This window comes from Adiantum capillus-veneris, chromosome 25, assembly GCF_014529385.1.
Source record: "Adiantum capillus-veneris isolate H3 chromosome 25, ASM1452938v2, whole genome shotgun sequence".
Taxonomy (NCBI): domain Eukaryota; kingdom Viridiplantae; phylum Streptophyta; class Polypodiopsida; order Polypodiales; family Pteridaceae; genus Adiantum; species Adiantum capillus-veneris.
Window position 1 is genome coordinate 106,392,682 of NC_140955.1, and position 14,966 is coordinate 106,407,647.

Below are 14,966 nucleotides of genomic sequence, written 5' to 3' on the forward strand. Positions count from 1 at the left end.
GCTCCAAACCTGCAACACACTTTTTCATACAAAAAAGAGGCCACTCTTCCTACTGTTACATCTTTTATTGCTCTTGCCTCCACCCACTTTGTCAAATAGTCCACAGCCACAAGGATATACCTTTTGCCATTGTTGGTCCTTGGCATTGTACCTACAACATCTACTCCCCATTTTGGAAATGCATCAAAAATAGCTTTTTGAGGCTCAGCCAAAAGCTTCCGATTTGCAAACACTTGGCATTCATGGCATGACTTGCACCAAAAATAAGCATCTCTCATCATAGAGGGCCAACAGTAACCTGCTCTCAAAACATAAAATACAACCTAATCCTTGCCTTGATGGTATGTTTCTTCATGGCAGTGCTCCAAAATCAAGCCTATCTCTTCTTTGTACGGCACTTTTCTCAAAATGCTATCCTTTCCATAAAGCATGAGATCCTCACCTACCAATGTGTAGTTTCTTGCTTTTGCAACTATTATCTTACGCCGAACCTTTGACATGCCCTCTGGACATTTCCCTTTACCAAGAAATACTTCTACATCTTGCAATGATTCCCTTCCTACATACAAGGCTTCCTTGACCTTTAAAGGAGCTACCAAGGCATCCAACTTGTCCCTAGCCAACATTCAGCTTCTTTATTCTGCTCATGAGGAACATGCTTAAATTGTATCTTCTCAAACTCATGCAAAAGCTTCTTGATGCCATAGAACCACTTCTTCAAATTGTTTTTCTTAACATTCCACAAACCAAGCAGCTGATTCATGACTAGCAACGCATCCCCCTTTGAAATGACCCTCTTCAATCCAAACTCAACACACTGCTTCAACCCAAGGAAAAGCGTGAGATTCTCGGCCTCGTTGTTACTTTCAGCTTCATCAATATCGTAAGCTCTAGAAAAGATTACATCGCCTATTGGGTTCTTAATAACTACCCCACCACTTGCCTTTTGAAGAACTTTCCTGTATGCACCATCAAACATCATTGTATATGCATCTGTAATATCTACTTCCTCTTCATGATCATCCTTGTCAACCATTGGGTAAGATGGAAGCTCCGCTCCCTTATGTACCACTATGTCTGCCAAGTGAGCTTTAACAAAATGATCCACTTCAAACTCAAGCTCATACTCTTGAAGCTCCAAAGTCCACTTTAAGATGCTCTTGCTAGGCTTCAAATGTTGTACTACATCCGGAAAAATATTCGATGTGGTGAGCACATAGAACTTTTGGGGCAACAGATAGGTTTTGAACCTTCAACAAGCAAGAACCAAGGCGAATACCCACTGTTCCATTTCCATGTAGGAGAACTCTCTTACATTCTTCATCTTGCTCTCAAAATAAACTCGCTTGAAGTTCCTTCCTTGCTTTTGTAAGAGAACCGACCCAAAAGCTACTGACCCCACACTAATAGATAAATAGAAAATTGACTACAAGTCGGGAGGACTCACTGTTGGTAAAGCACACAAGACCTCCTTGATACCATCAAAAGCCTGTTGCGTGTCTTCATTCCACTCAAACCCTTCAACTCTTTGACTCAATTTCTGGAGAGGATACACATACTGACATAGCATCCAAAAAAAACATGACAAGTATCTGAGCTTATGCACAAATGATGCCAAATCCTTTGTGTTGCTAGGCGGATCCATAAGCAATAAGCCTTAACTTTCTCTGGGCCAGTTTCTATTCCATTTTGGGAAACCACATGTCCTAGCAAATGGACTCTGGCATGAGCAAATTTACACTTCTTTGGGTTGAGTTGCCCACCCTCTTGTTGAAGCCTTTCAAAACTCAACCTCAGCTTCTCCAAATGCATGACCCTTGAGCTATAACACCCAATGTCATCCATGAAAACACGAATGAACTTACCCAAGTAGGGACCAAACACTCTATTCATCATCATATGCATTAACTAGCCAAAAAGGCATTCTTTTGTAGGCAAAACAACCCCAAGGAGTAATGAAGGTCGTCTTCAATCGATCTTCAATCGATATCAAGATCTGAAAGTAGCCAGAAAATCCATCCATGATTGAGTAATGTTCATGACCTGCAACCTGATTGAGGATTTCATCTAGGAAGGGTAGTGGATAATGATCCCTTTTTGTGGCAGCATTCAAAGGTTTGAAATTGACACATATCCTAAATCTTCCGTTATTCTTGGTCACAATAACTACTGGAGAGACCCATTCGGATTCCTCTATTCAAAAGATGAAATCTGCTTCCAAAAGTTTCGTCACCTCTTCACGAAGTGCCTTCTCATGAATGACCCCCAACCTTCTAAGCTTTTGAATCTTTGGCTTGGCACCTTCTTTTAGATTGATTCTATGCTCGACTCCTTTAGCTCCTTGCAACTCTGTATAGCGAATAGCTTTGGAAACTCCGTGAACATGTCTTCATACTCCGTTTTCTCTTTCTCTTTCAAGTCCTCTCCTAGCATGCTCTTTGCGTTCAATTTGGCAGTCTCTACAACTACTTTTGGACTATCCTTCTCCTCCTTGACCTTCACATCATCCACCAATGCTTCCTTTTCAAAACTTATCCCAAAAATTTCAGGACATAATTGCATCAAGCCTTCCTCTACACTTTCTTCTGATGATGTAGACAAAGCATCACTATCGTATGATGCAGTTTCTGTCAAATCTGTATCTTGCATCTCCACTAGGGGCTGTGTACGGCTCTCATGTGTCTTCATGTTGTAGACAATGGTCCTCCCTTTCTCTTTGTTGGGGATGATGATCAAGCCTGTGCCCCAATCTTGCCTAGCACCAAGGTTTATTAGCCATGAATTCCCTAAAATGATCGGATAAGCATTCTCACCCGCTTGCATCACGTAGCAATCAACCAAGCACTCAATCCCCAAGACCTTTATCTTCAGATCTTCATCTATTCCAAGACATCTTGCCTTTTTGTGGTTGGCCATCCTCATACGGATTGAAGCATTCACTGACATCGTAACGCCTGCTTCCTTCATGATAGCCTCGATCACGACACACACCTGGGCACCACCATCCACATATGCTTGCACTTCCGTCTTCTTTCCCAGCATAGCTTCAACTATTGGAACCATATCCACTGGGTGACCAACCCTCAAAGATGACACCATGCTTTGATGCTTTTCCTTCTTGGAAGGAAGTCGCATACTCACACACTTGGTCCACTGCCTCCTCAATTTTTAGCGTTCAAAGCCACCAACTGACCAAAAGATATATTTGCCTTTTGATTTTGTATGTCGTCAACAATATCATAGTCTTCAATACCTTGGCCAAGGAGGTAGTCCTTTGGACCAATTTTCCTTCTTCGCCGCCTCTGCTACTTTCTGGTTTGTCTTCTACCTTAGCCTTTTCTTTCCTTGCTCTTGTTTCCCTCTCTTCTTCTGTGTCTTTCTCCCTGTCATGCCTAGCTCTCTTATTGGCCAAAACATCCACACCTTGATGCTCAAGGGTAATGATGTTAATAGCTTTGCCTTCTCCATTTCTAGGCAACGGTTTTGGTTGTTGTTGCGGCGGTGGTGCTTCTAGGCCCGCTCTTGATGATTTTCTTCTATTCTCCCTCGACCACGTCCATATAAGGGGTATATCCCTCCTCTCTCTCTTGGTGTTTCAGGATAATCAGGGGCGTAGTGACCCTCTTCATCATAGTTGTAGCATCTACCTTGTAACCTTCATCCCCTACCTCTCCCAGCTGGCCCCTCCTCTCTTTAGTTCCTATTCATTATGTTAATTCTCAACTGACTAGTAAGATCATGCAAAACCCGGGCCGTAACAGGTTCTGGACCTTGAACCACTCGCTCCACTCTATCATCCGTTGTCAGAGGGACCATTGGTTGCACCACAATTGGCTCAGTGTGTGTCATGCCTTGCCCCACCTTCTATTGATCTTCTTGCTTTTGGCCTCGGCAATTTCCACAGCTCTTTCAAATGTAGGAGGCTTATCTTGATCGACCTTCTCCCTTACACTTGGATGGAGACAATCCATAAACTGACGCACTTCAATGAAATCCTCTGGAGGTACTTGGGATGCCGCCTCTAGCTGAACCCAAAGTCCTTTAAAGTGTTGCAAAAACTCTTCAAAGTTAGAATGAACATCTTGCTGCAAACCTCTCAATTTTGTTGTCGCTTCTGTTCGGTTAGTTTCTTTCCAAACCTGTCAAAAATTGCCAGCTTCACCTGCTCCCATGTTTTCTTTTTGTCTTCCTCTAAACCTTCAAACCACTCCCAAGCTTCTCCTTTGATCGCAAGAGGAAATACATGAAGCTTTGCTTTGTCATTCACAATGTGCATACCAAGCGTATGCCACTCAAAGTCCGCAATCCAGTCCTTCACATCCTCCTTCCTTGTGAACACTGGCCGACTATAAGCCATCTCTTCGGAGTCGCTTCTCCCTTGCATGAGTAACTCCACAAAAGTTGAAGTCTTGCACCTCAACCAAGCCACCACTTTTGTTCAATGAAGCTCGAAATTCACAGCAAAACCGCTTCACCTGGGTGCACAACCGGCAAATTTCCACTCCCAACGGGATCGCCAAAGGATGATGGAGAAAAAGATGTCGTGCGCACACTCACACACCCAGAAAACTCAACACAATGCAAAGAATTTACTTAAATTCCTCACTCACTCACCACCACTCAAAAGCTCCCTGAAAACTCTACCCACAAGCTCAATTCAAACTCCAAACGCCTCGACCTACAAGCCCTTGCAGACACTACAAGGTGAGTCGAGGTGATCAACACTTGAAATCACGCTTGATGGTGACCAAAATATACAAGAAAAACCATCAAAAACCCAAAAAATCCAGCCACAAAATTCCACTCTCAAACCATTGCAAAAGCTTCATCAAACTCCACTATGTTGGACTCTTTGGTGTAGCGCCAACCCTAATGGCACCGATACAAGGTCACATAGTCTTGCAAAAAGCCACACCTTCTTCCCTCAATTCCTTGCACACACACATCCAAGGAAACCTCAGAACTTCCATAGACTCTCCCAAGTGCAAAATTGACGAGAGAAAGCTCTCATTCACTCCTCCACACACTTGAAAACAGGACGCGAACGCAACGGGACTGCACTAGACCACCTGTAGGAACCCTGCTTCCTCCCACACACAGAGAGGTGAAAGTGTTGATGTTTCTCTTCAAAATTTCTCCCTCATCCTAGACCATCACAGCACCATGAGTGATGTGGCAATTTGAAGCCATTTCACACCTTTTTTGACCATTTTTTACCTTTTTTGGCCCAGTTTTGGCCAATTTTGACCCCCTAGCGGGCATTTTGCGGGAAAAATCCCAAACAGACTTCAAAATTCACCAAATTTTTTATGCTTGATCCTCGATACCCAAAGCACTTTACCACATCTCCACATTCTATTTTTGACCACTTCTAGGGCGTGCACGCATCACCGCAGATCAGGTACCGCAAATAGACAGTTACTACATATTTCAAACTTCTTGAGCGGGATGAGCCACAATTGTCACTTGCATTATTTAAATTCTAGAAAGATCAAACACATTCTCTAGAGCAAAAATAAGCCATCTAGAACCATATCCATGGGCCCGATACCCTATACGGACATGTACATGTGCTCGACTACTAACAAGCGAACCTGACTATTCACAATGTGTACACATTGCATCTTTTTTAGAACTTGAAACCACTTTGCAAAGCTCCCAAATGTATGTATTTAAATCTTTTTGTACATATGACCATGCATATAAATGCTACTTTGTACACGCCAAAAGAGGTCTATCAACGCTTCAACATATATCACAATATGTACACGATTGTTTTTATTTGCATACATGGAGAAGTGTCAAGAGTGAGGTGAATGTTTTTATTTCACACTATGTACGTGCCACAACATGATAGCGGTAAGTTTCCTCCTTATATAAATACAAAATGGAAATACTAGTAGAAATTTTTAAATTTGCAAAATATTCAAACTATTTTCTAGTATATTTTATCAGGTTTTTTCTGCTTTGCCATCCTTTGCAACCGGCTAATCTCGATTTTTAATCGGCTTAAGCCGAAGCTCAGACACATCTTTCTCAAACATTGAGGTATTGATAACCAATTCTCTCATTTAAGGATTTTAAAAAAAAATCACTTCACTAAATTGTTTAATTATTTTCTATGCTTATTTGAAAGCATTAAAATATTCTTTTGTTTTGATTTTTAATGTGTCTTTGTATTTTACTTCCTTTTTGTTTTATTTTGTTTCAAAATACTAATGTGCAATGTGCACCGTTTACCTTATTATTGGGGCTCTTTCATAATATATAAGCCATTTGCGAGTAGCAAAACCCGACTAGAAGAACAATAAAAAATGGCATGATTGAGACTTACCTTAAATGTTATTTAAATTTTATTTGTTTTCTCTCACATAGCCTTATGTAGACCGTGATGAACTTTCACATTGTTTTTTTGGGACCCCATAAGGCCATTGTAAAAGGGTTACATTTTGGGTGCAATTGTGGACCATTGGTTAAAAGGATTGCTGATTAGTGATAAATGGCAACAAGCTATCTTTTTTGGCTTTCTAAAAGAAGCCTTAGAGATATGTTGGGTTAGGATACTTTCGATGTTTTCAGTGATGATTGAGACTTACCTTAAATGTTATTTTGGTTTTAAAGAATTAAATGGATAGTTTTATTTCATCTTAATTCTAGTAAGTTCTATACTACATACATACGCATACACATACACATATATATTAATTAGTTATATATATATATATATATATATATACATATATATATATATATATATATATATATATATATATTAATGAGCAAACCATGATAAAGAGAAGAAAAATCGGTGCAATGATATCAAAAGTTAGCTCAAAAATCCTACAAATTTCAAAAAAATTACTAGTATATTTGGTTTGCTTCTTTGCGAGGAGGATACTCGATCGCTCAATAAAAGAGACATTCTTGAATAATGCTTCACCTTATATAAATCTACTTAAACTCAACCTAAAGATTTCATTACTTTCTTATTGTTTTAGAAAGCCATCGTGATCCTTTCACTTGTTTTCCTAGGCCTTGACATGTTTTATAAGCTTATTTTCATATCTTTTATATTCATTGCATACAATTTTGGGTGAGCACTCTTTACGGGCCTGGTTATCTATCATGATAAGCTCAAAAGTAAAGGAGGTACTTTTGATAAATCTATGATTAACACTAGGTTGGTAATGGGACACTTTTATGTCCTATTAAGTGACCATTTTCATTGAATTATGTCAAGAGTTTCAAAATGGATTTTGAGTTGTCTCATGAGCTGAAAAAAACTCGACATTTTTTTGGAATATCAATTCCATCTCTTAACCTTGTCTTTGCACAACATTTCACAACCTAAACTGTATGAAAAAACGGGTCATGTTTTTGGCTTTTTTCAACTTTTTGCAACTATACCACTCTAGAATCCATGTTTGTGAGGTCTATAATGCTAGAGAACTATCTTTAGTAGTCCTCAACATGTCCTGATGCTTCTAGGGAGAAATAAATGTTAAAGTTGTAAGTTATGACCAAATTACAAAAATTGTCAAATCCTGTTTTTTAGCCAATTTTAGCTTTTCTATGATTTTTTTGGTGGCTTTCATGATATCCAAATTTAGTTTTGATTTTATATGTCCCATATTGTAACATAAAGCTAATATTCCTTGAGTTTTTGGGCACCTAATACCCTATTTTGCATAGTACACAACGATGGTTGATTTTTTCTATTATAGAAGAAACGAAACATTCTAGTATATCAAGTATAGCTTTTTTAATATTGCTAGTTTCTTGTGATAACTCCATGCATTTTGTAGGTAGTAACCATATCTAGTCATAAGGATCAAATTTGGCTAGATATTCAATAGTTTCTATAGGATTCTACAACTCATAATGTTGAACCCATTTTTTTCATGTTTGCTGTATTTAGCACTTCATCTTTGTCCCCAAGATTCCCCTTGGTAAGAGATGTATTATTCTTTTTACATGCTCCATGGCTCCTTATGAACCTAAAGGACAATAGGGAACTAAGAAAACATGCATATATTATTTGTATTCAACGTGGCTATACAAACTTTGATGATAGGTTTGCAGAATGGTAAAAATTCAACTTTTTTGTACCTATTTATTTTGGCAAAACAAAAAATAGTGAGTTAGAAGCAATCATATGTACTGATCACCAACCCATTGAATTTAACTAGGGAATTTATCTCAAGTCCTACAAAAATCCCTAATCTTATTTTTATACAAAAAAATGAATGAAATGACTGTTTTGATGAAAATGTAGTGGTCCATCAACTTTGGAGGCTTGGTGTGACCAAAAGATGAGAAATTTTACAAGTCTCTTATTTTTTCCATGTGTAGTAGGCCTTGAACTATAACCTCATGAAAGGATTTTACAAAATGAGTGGATCTACTATGGTTTTGGAGGTTTTTTTCAAAACCCTGAAAGGACACTTTTATGTCTTGTTAGGTTACCAACCTAGTGTTAATATATAAAAGGCCATGAAAAGGGATCTTGGAGATTTTTTGTGGATTGACACGACATTTATTCAAAACCTTGAAAAAAGGACACCGAAGTGTTCAATTTTGAAACCAAAATTGTGTAAGAATTGGTTTGTCCTTCATACATACACACTAAAATAGTGAAAATTGTAGTTAGTTTAAAGTCTCTAATGATGCAAGTAAAATAAAATCTGTCCACCAACAATTTAAAATTTCCAAGTGATGGATCTGACAATTCCATTGTTATGAGATGTATTAAAGTGGTACCCAATTTGTATGACCTAGAGTAGGTGCAATTAGAATACAAGGTGGTGTCTCATGTGCTATTTTAGAATACAAGATATGGAACCTTTTCACCTCTCTCTATAGCTATGTTAGTGTCTATAATAACCAACAGTGGATCTTTGATATCCATTTCTTAACTAAAGTTAAAATATTCTTTGTTGTTATTTTAAGCAAAAATTTACAGACAACTTCTATAGTTTTTGTCCTCAATGCACGCCCTTCCACTTGGTTTCTCAAGTCTTCTCGTGCAAGTACCAAGTATCTCATTTGCCAAAGTCCTAAAGGCATTGTGACTAGATCAACAACCCATTTATAGTGCATGGCTAATGGGTATGTAGGATGCAATCCATCACGATGACGTACATTGGAATACATTTGACATGTGACACAAGACTCCACAAAATCCGCTACATCATTATACATGCCTTTCTACCAATATCTCTCTTTCAATTTGAAAAAAAGCAACCCATACACCTCGATGTCCAGCATATAGGCTTTCATGAAGCTCTTTGATAACTTTGAGCTAAGTAGGCTTATCACATACTACTCGTAATGGAGTCCCATCTCTTCTTTTAGGATGTTTCCATAAGTAGCCATCCCTCAAGAAGAATCCATATGATTTCTTTCTGATCCTTTTGAATTATGACTCACTCCAATCATCTTTCTTTTGTAAAGTACTCAGGTAGCGACCTATGAGCAACCATTCATCCTCATAGAACTCCTCTGAAAAGGATTCAAGTGAAGATACAATGCATATATCATCACACTTTGCATGAGAAATTGTGTAGAATTTTGTGCCCACATCTTCTTCCTCATGAATCATATCATCCTCATCTTCATACCTTGCCCTTGAAAGCATATTTTCCATTGCATTATCTTTTCCTGCAATGTGATTCAATTCTGGGTTCGAGGAATTTATATAAGCAATCCACCTAAGCATAGCAATATCAGGAGTAGAGTAGCTTGCAATCATCCCTAAGTGGTAAGCAATCAGTCTCCACAACTACATATGCTCCAATGAAGTACTCTTTGTCACACTTTAATGCTATAACCACTCCCCATAACTCCCTTTTTACCTGTGGATATGATCTTTGGCGAGAGCTTAGAACCTTGGCCCCAAACCTCACCACATACCTGTGTTTTTCTTCATCGTCTTGTCCTACTGTCCATCCAATTCCTGTTGGACTAGTGTCCACTATCACAATCACCGGTCTTCCACACTCATATTCAATCTTCCTCAAAGTTGGTGAAGACAACAACAATTGCTTTAACTTCCTCATAGCTTTTACATGTACATCATTCCATTGAAACCTTTGATTCTTCCTTAGCAATTTATAAAGAGGATCTGCAACATGTGCATAATGTGGAATCCATATGAGATAGAAGACACATGCACCTAGAAACCTTCTTACCTCCGTGATATTTACGCATACTTCCTTCATCCTCTGTATTGCATCCACTGTAGTTGGACAAGGTCGGTGGCCATGGGGATTACAAAGATGTCCCACTATCAATATTTCTTCAACCCCAAACACTGACTTTTGCCCAGATAATGTAAGATTCACTTCTTCCAGCCTTGTTAAAATTCTATAACAATCATTGATGTGGTTTGCTACATATTTACGGCACCCCCTCGAATCCAAAGCCTCATCTTTTTTAGCTAAGTCACATCCTTTGATTGGAATGTCATCAAGAAAAGGCATTGTAATTTGAGGTATGAATTCACGAAGGAATTTGTTCATACCGTTCATCATGTGCGCAACCGAGTTGGTTGCTCCCTGCGGTAAGGTGCACATCCTTACCAAACCCAAGGGTGTTCTCATGGTAGTCAAGTCCTTGCTTTCCATTGCTAGTTGGAATTGATCATACCCTAAGTACAGATCCCCCATAGAATATATTTCCCTTCTTGCAAATGCTTCCGCAAACTCATCTACAATTGGCATTGTACCCGTATTCCTAATTGTGACTTTGTCGACAGGCTGCATGTCTTGGATGAAGCGTAGAGCTCCATTTTTCTTTGGTACTGTGAACCATCTGCTTGAGTAGGGGTCACATGAAGGTTCCAAAATCCCCATCTTTATCTGTTCATTAAGTAAATCTATAAGCTTTGGCAAGAGTGCTTTTGGCACTAAAATTGGTCGTAGATCCCAAGGCACATGAGATACAGTGAATATTACCATTGGTTCGACTATAGATGGATCCACACACCCTATCTCATGCGGCTCAAATGCAAAATATTTTCCATGTTTGGAGAGTGTCTGTTCAAAGAATTTTCTTTCAATCTCTGTCAAGGAGTCTTTTCCTCCAACTTTTAACATCTTCAATGACTCTTACATAAACTAGTGTCCAATTCTTTTTGCATCTCGGAGACTAGGTTGCAAAGAAGCCTGATCCGTCGTTTCCTTGCAATCTATAGGCAAAGGCAATGCCACTGGTTTCACCTTCTTTGCTATAGTTTTGTACTTCGTCTCCACTCGCACTTCTAGATCTTTTTGCACATTGAAGAACTCCTCATCTTTGAAAGACTCAATGATTCTATGCATGTCCATAGAAGCTACTTTTACCAGGTCATTTCCTTGTTGAAAACTAGAACTTGTTATAGCAATGAGATCACCCATAGTATCTACAAAAGAAACCTCCTCAAAAACACTTAAAATGTACTCGTCCTCATCTAGCAAATTATGGTTTTGTATTTTATTTGTACACTATTTACATATTGTTTTTGTCCTTTCTTTAAATCTCCAAGCGTTGTGAAAGATACGGATCCATCCTTTGCTACTAGGGCACCTTTAGAAAAATCTTAGTCTCCCTTCGGATCACGTGAGAACCTTTTTCTTTCTATACAATTGCACTCCCGCTTTACAATGGTACTCGGCCAAAACCCCTCATCTCCCTTTGATCTTGAAACTCCTTGCTTGGTTTTGGTAGAGAATGGTCCCTTAAGCTGTCACAATTTCGCTCATGGTCAACACAAACTGTCAAGAATTGAACAGCTCATTTTACATCTTTGCTTTTGACCCAGGCATAGACAGATCTATCATCCAATACTTTTGTCTCCATTCTCACTGCAGCGATGTATGGTTGTCCAAGGATTAGAGGATAGCTTGACATCTCTTGAACAAAGAAATTCTGCTCACCCTTCTCATACCCTATGGTTACATTAACATTTGGACAAGCACCATAGAGGTCCCTGGATGAGTTATTTGCAGCCCTAATCATCCATCCATGGTCAGTATCAATTGGCCACTTTCCCTTCATATAGAGACTCTTGGACATGAGGTTAATCTCCGAACCATGGTCTATCAAGGCCACATAAGGCTCCTCAAGATCTCCCACCTTAACCAAGGTTTTTGTTGTAGCCCTTGCCCAATGGTTTCTAGAATAGTGGCTCTTATGAGTGGCTTTATCTTCATCTTCATCTTAAAATTTAACATGCCTATTTTTGCCGCCCGAAGATTAGTAGCAGCTTACAAAATTCTCATCTTCATCTGTTTGTTGTACTTGTATCACATGTGTCTTTGAAGCACTATCTTCACCCTCTCATTGGATAGACTCCGTTAAAGCTTGTCGCTTCCTTATTATGATATCAATGATTTCCTCATGGAACTCTCTTTTTGCAATGCCAAGGACTTCTTCCAATGTAAACTCCAGCTTGCTATTTAAGATCCTTTCCTCTAAAACTTTCTTTAAATCTGTGGTAGCTTCAATATCTGATTGTAGCTTGTATGATGGGCTTTTTCCCTTGCTCTTTTCTTTATCCTGCTTCTCTTTTGGTGCATCATCTCTCATTGGTACTTCTTATGATGGAGTCTCGCTTGCCATGGGCTCTTGAGAGGGACTCAGATCCTTTCTCCCTCCACCTCTAGTACATCCTCATTTTCTCTCTTGCGTTTTTCTTCAACAAGTGCCTTGTTTCCTCGACACTTTGCAATGTAGGCATGCACTGACAAGGCATCCATAGGTTCATTCCACCCAGTCTCAAGATGGATACAATCTCCTGATTCATGTAAGACTTCTTTAGTCGACTTTTGCTTCATAGCTAAATCCATCGCAGATGGCCAGACATCTTCACCATCCTCACTCACATCTTCAATAGATTTTGACCCTTTGAGCATGACTTCACCAGACTTTAATCCAAATGATGTTGCTTTAACCATTGAGATAGCATGATTGGTTTCCATGTCCTCGACTAGCTTTTTCATCCCTCCTTTGCCAAAGTTGGTCCCAAGGGATTCTCTGTTTCACTAAGATGTATCTTCCCTTCTTTGAAGAAGACAAGATCTTTACCCAAGGCATCTTTGAAGATTTCACAGTCCCTTCTTGGATGGTCTGAGATGTCACACCAGATACAAACCCCTCTCTGTTTTGAGGTTTTTGACTTGACGACTGTCCAGATGTTTGCCCCTTTCTTCAAGCCTTGCTAGCTTTAATTTCAGCTCGCGTATGCTCTTCACAAGTTCTTCAAGCATAGAACCATCATCCTTAGAAGCTACAATAGCAGGTTTTGGTTGCTTCTCAGTAATAGCAGGAACTGCAGAACCATTGTTCACTACCATCTTGTCTCTTCTGCGTTGTCTTTTTTCCAATAGGGAGACTACATCTTGTACATCATTCCACCTTGTCTTCAAACCTTGATCTGCATCTTTGTCTTCCAAGAGAAGCTCTAACTTTTCTTCAATTTCTTTGCCCGCTACTTGTAGGAAAAGTTCTACCTTCTCCCTATCCAAGGATGCTTGTTCAATTTGTGATAGTTGAGCATAGTGTCGCTCAAACTCTTTGAGAAGCTCTGTAGCAGAAATCCCTTGTTTAGGTTGTGCAACCCAATCTAAGAAAGTTCTTTTGGTCACCCTCTCAGAGTCCTCCATAAAGTAGTATTATTTTAGAGCAAGCTTGAATTCCTCCCAGTTTCTTCCATGAGCATTTTGAATTGCCCTAATATGGTCTCTGATCTCTTGGACACAAACTAGCTCAAAACTTCAAACCATGTATTCCTCACACACTCGGTTCAACTCCATTTCCTTCATATAATCTCGTATACTTTGTGATGTCCTTGCCATCAAAGTGGTCAATTATCTTCACAATGGACTGTAGTGATTTTGTGATTGAAATCTGGCTTCTTTTTGCTGCTTGTTGTTGCTGTATGTACATGGAAATGCTTGAAACATCTGCATGACTGCAGGATCAAAGGGCATCCCATGTGTCTCTTGATTTTCATCCATGGCTAACAAAGTGTCTAGATCAAATCACAAAATCCCACCCTAGCAACTTTGCGTCGGGTTCACCAAGAATGTCGGAATGTGTGCGGTTTAGCTAGGAAGATGCAGAACCTCTAGCTGTGAGAGTTCGTGATGAGAGTAAAAAACACTTTGTGAAAAAGTGTTTGTGGAGAATCACCAACCCTCTTTCTAAGGGTGACAGAGAATACAAGAGTGTTGTTGGGGGATAATTGTGCGAATGGTGAGCCGAGAAGGCACCGGACCCCTGGCTGTGAGAGGTGCTGCAGGCATAATTAACGACAACAGTGCTCAAAACAAACGGTTCTCTGGATTCTAGCTAATCAACCGTAATCATCATTAATCAATCATTAATGGAGGCTTAATGCTCCTTACAAGATGAAATCTGGCTTAAACCAGATGCTAATGAAGAAAATTATTAAAGACCTGATGTGTCCCACCTTCTGCTTCTTCCCGTTAAGGCACAAGAGTTTTTCCTTCCAATGGACGTCCGCTTTGGCTTCTGCTTCCCCGATTCAACTGGCTAATGATGGCTTAGAAGCTCGGCTTAGGTTAGGCTCCGCTAACATTTTGAGATTAGGCTTGATTTAGAGTTTAAGAATATGGCTCATGAGAATGAGAATGAGAAAACCTATCTTAGCTCCTGAGAGATTAGGGAGCTTTTGGGTTATCGCTTTCAGAGATTAGGCTTGAATGGCATATGTGATTAAGAGTTGGTTAATGGGAGCTTAAGGGCTTCAACTTGAGGTTAATGAGGCTTAGGCTTGAGTTTGAGAGCTTTTGATTCATGAATTCAAGAGATTAGGCTTGGGCTTAGATTTGATAATCCGGGCTTAATCGCCTCGCTTGAGTTAAGCATGCCCATCACCTTCGGAGAGAAGAGGCTTCCATAAGATGAGGAGAGGTTAGCTTCAAGCTTAAGATAACGGCTTGGCCTATGTTGATTCCAGAGAG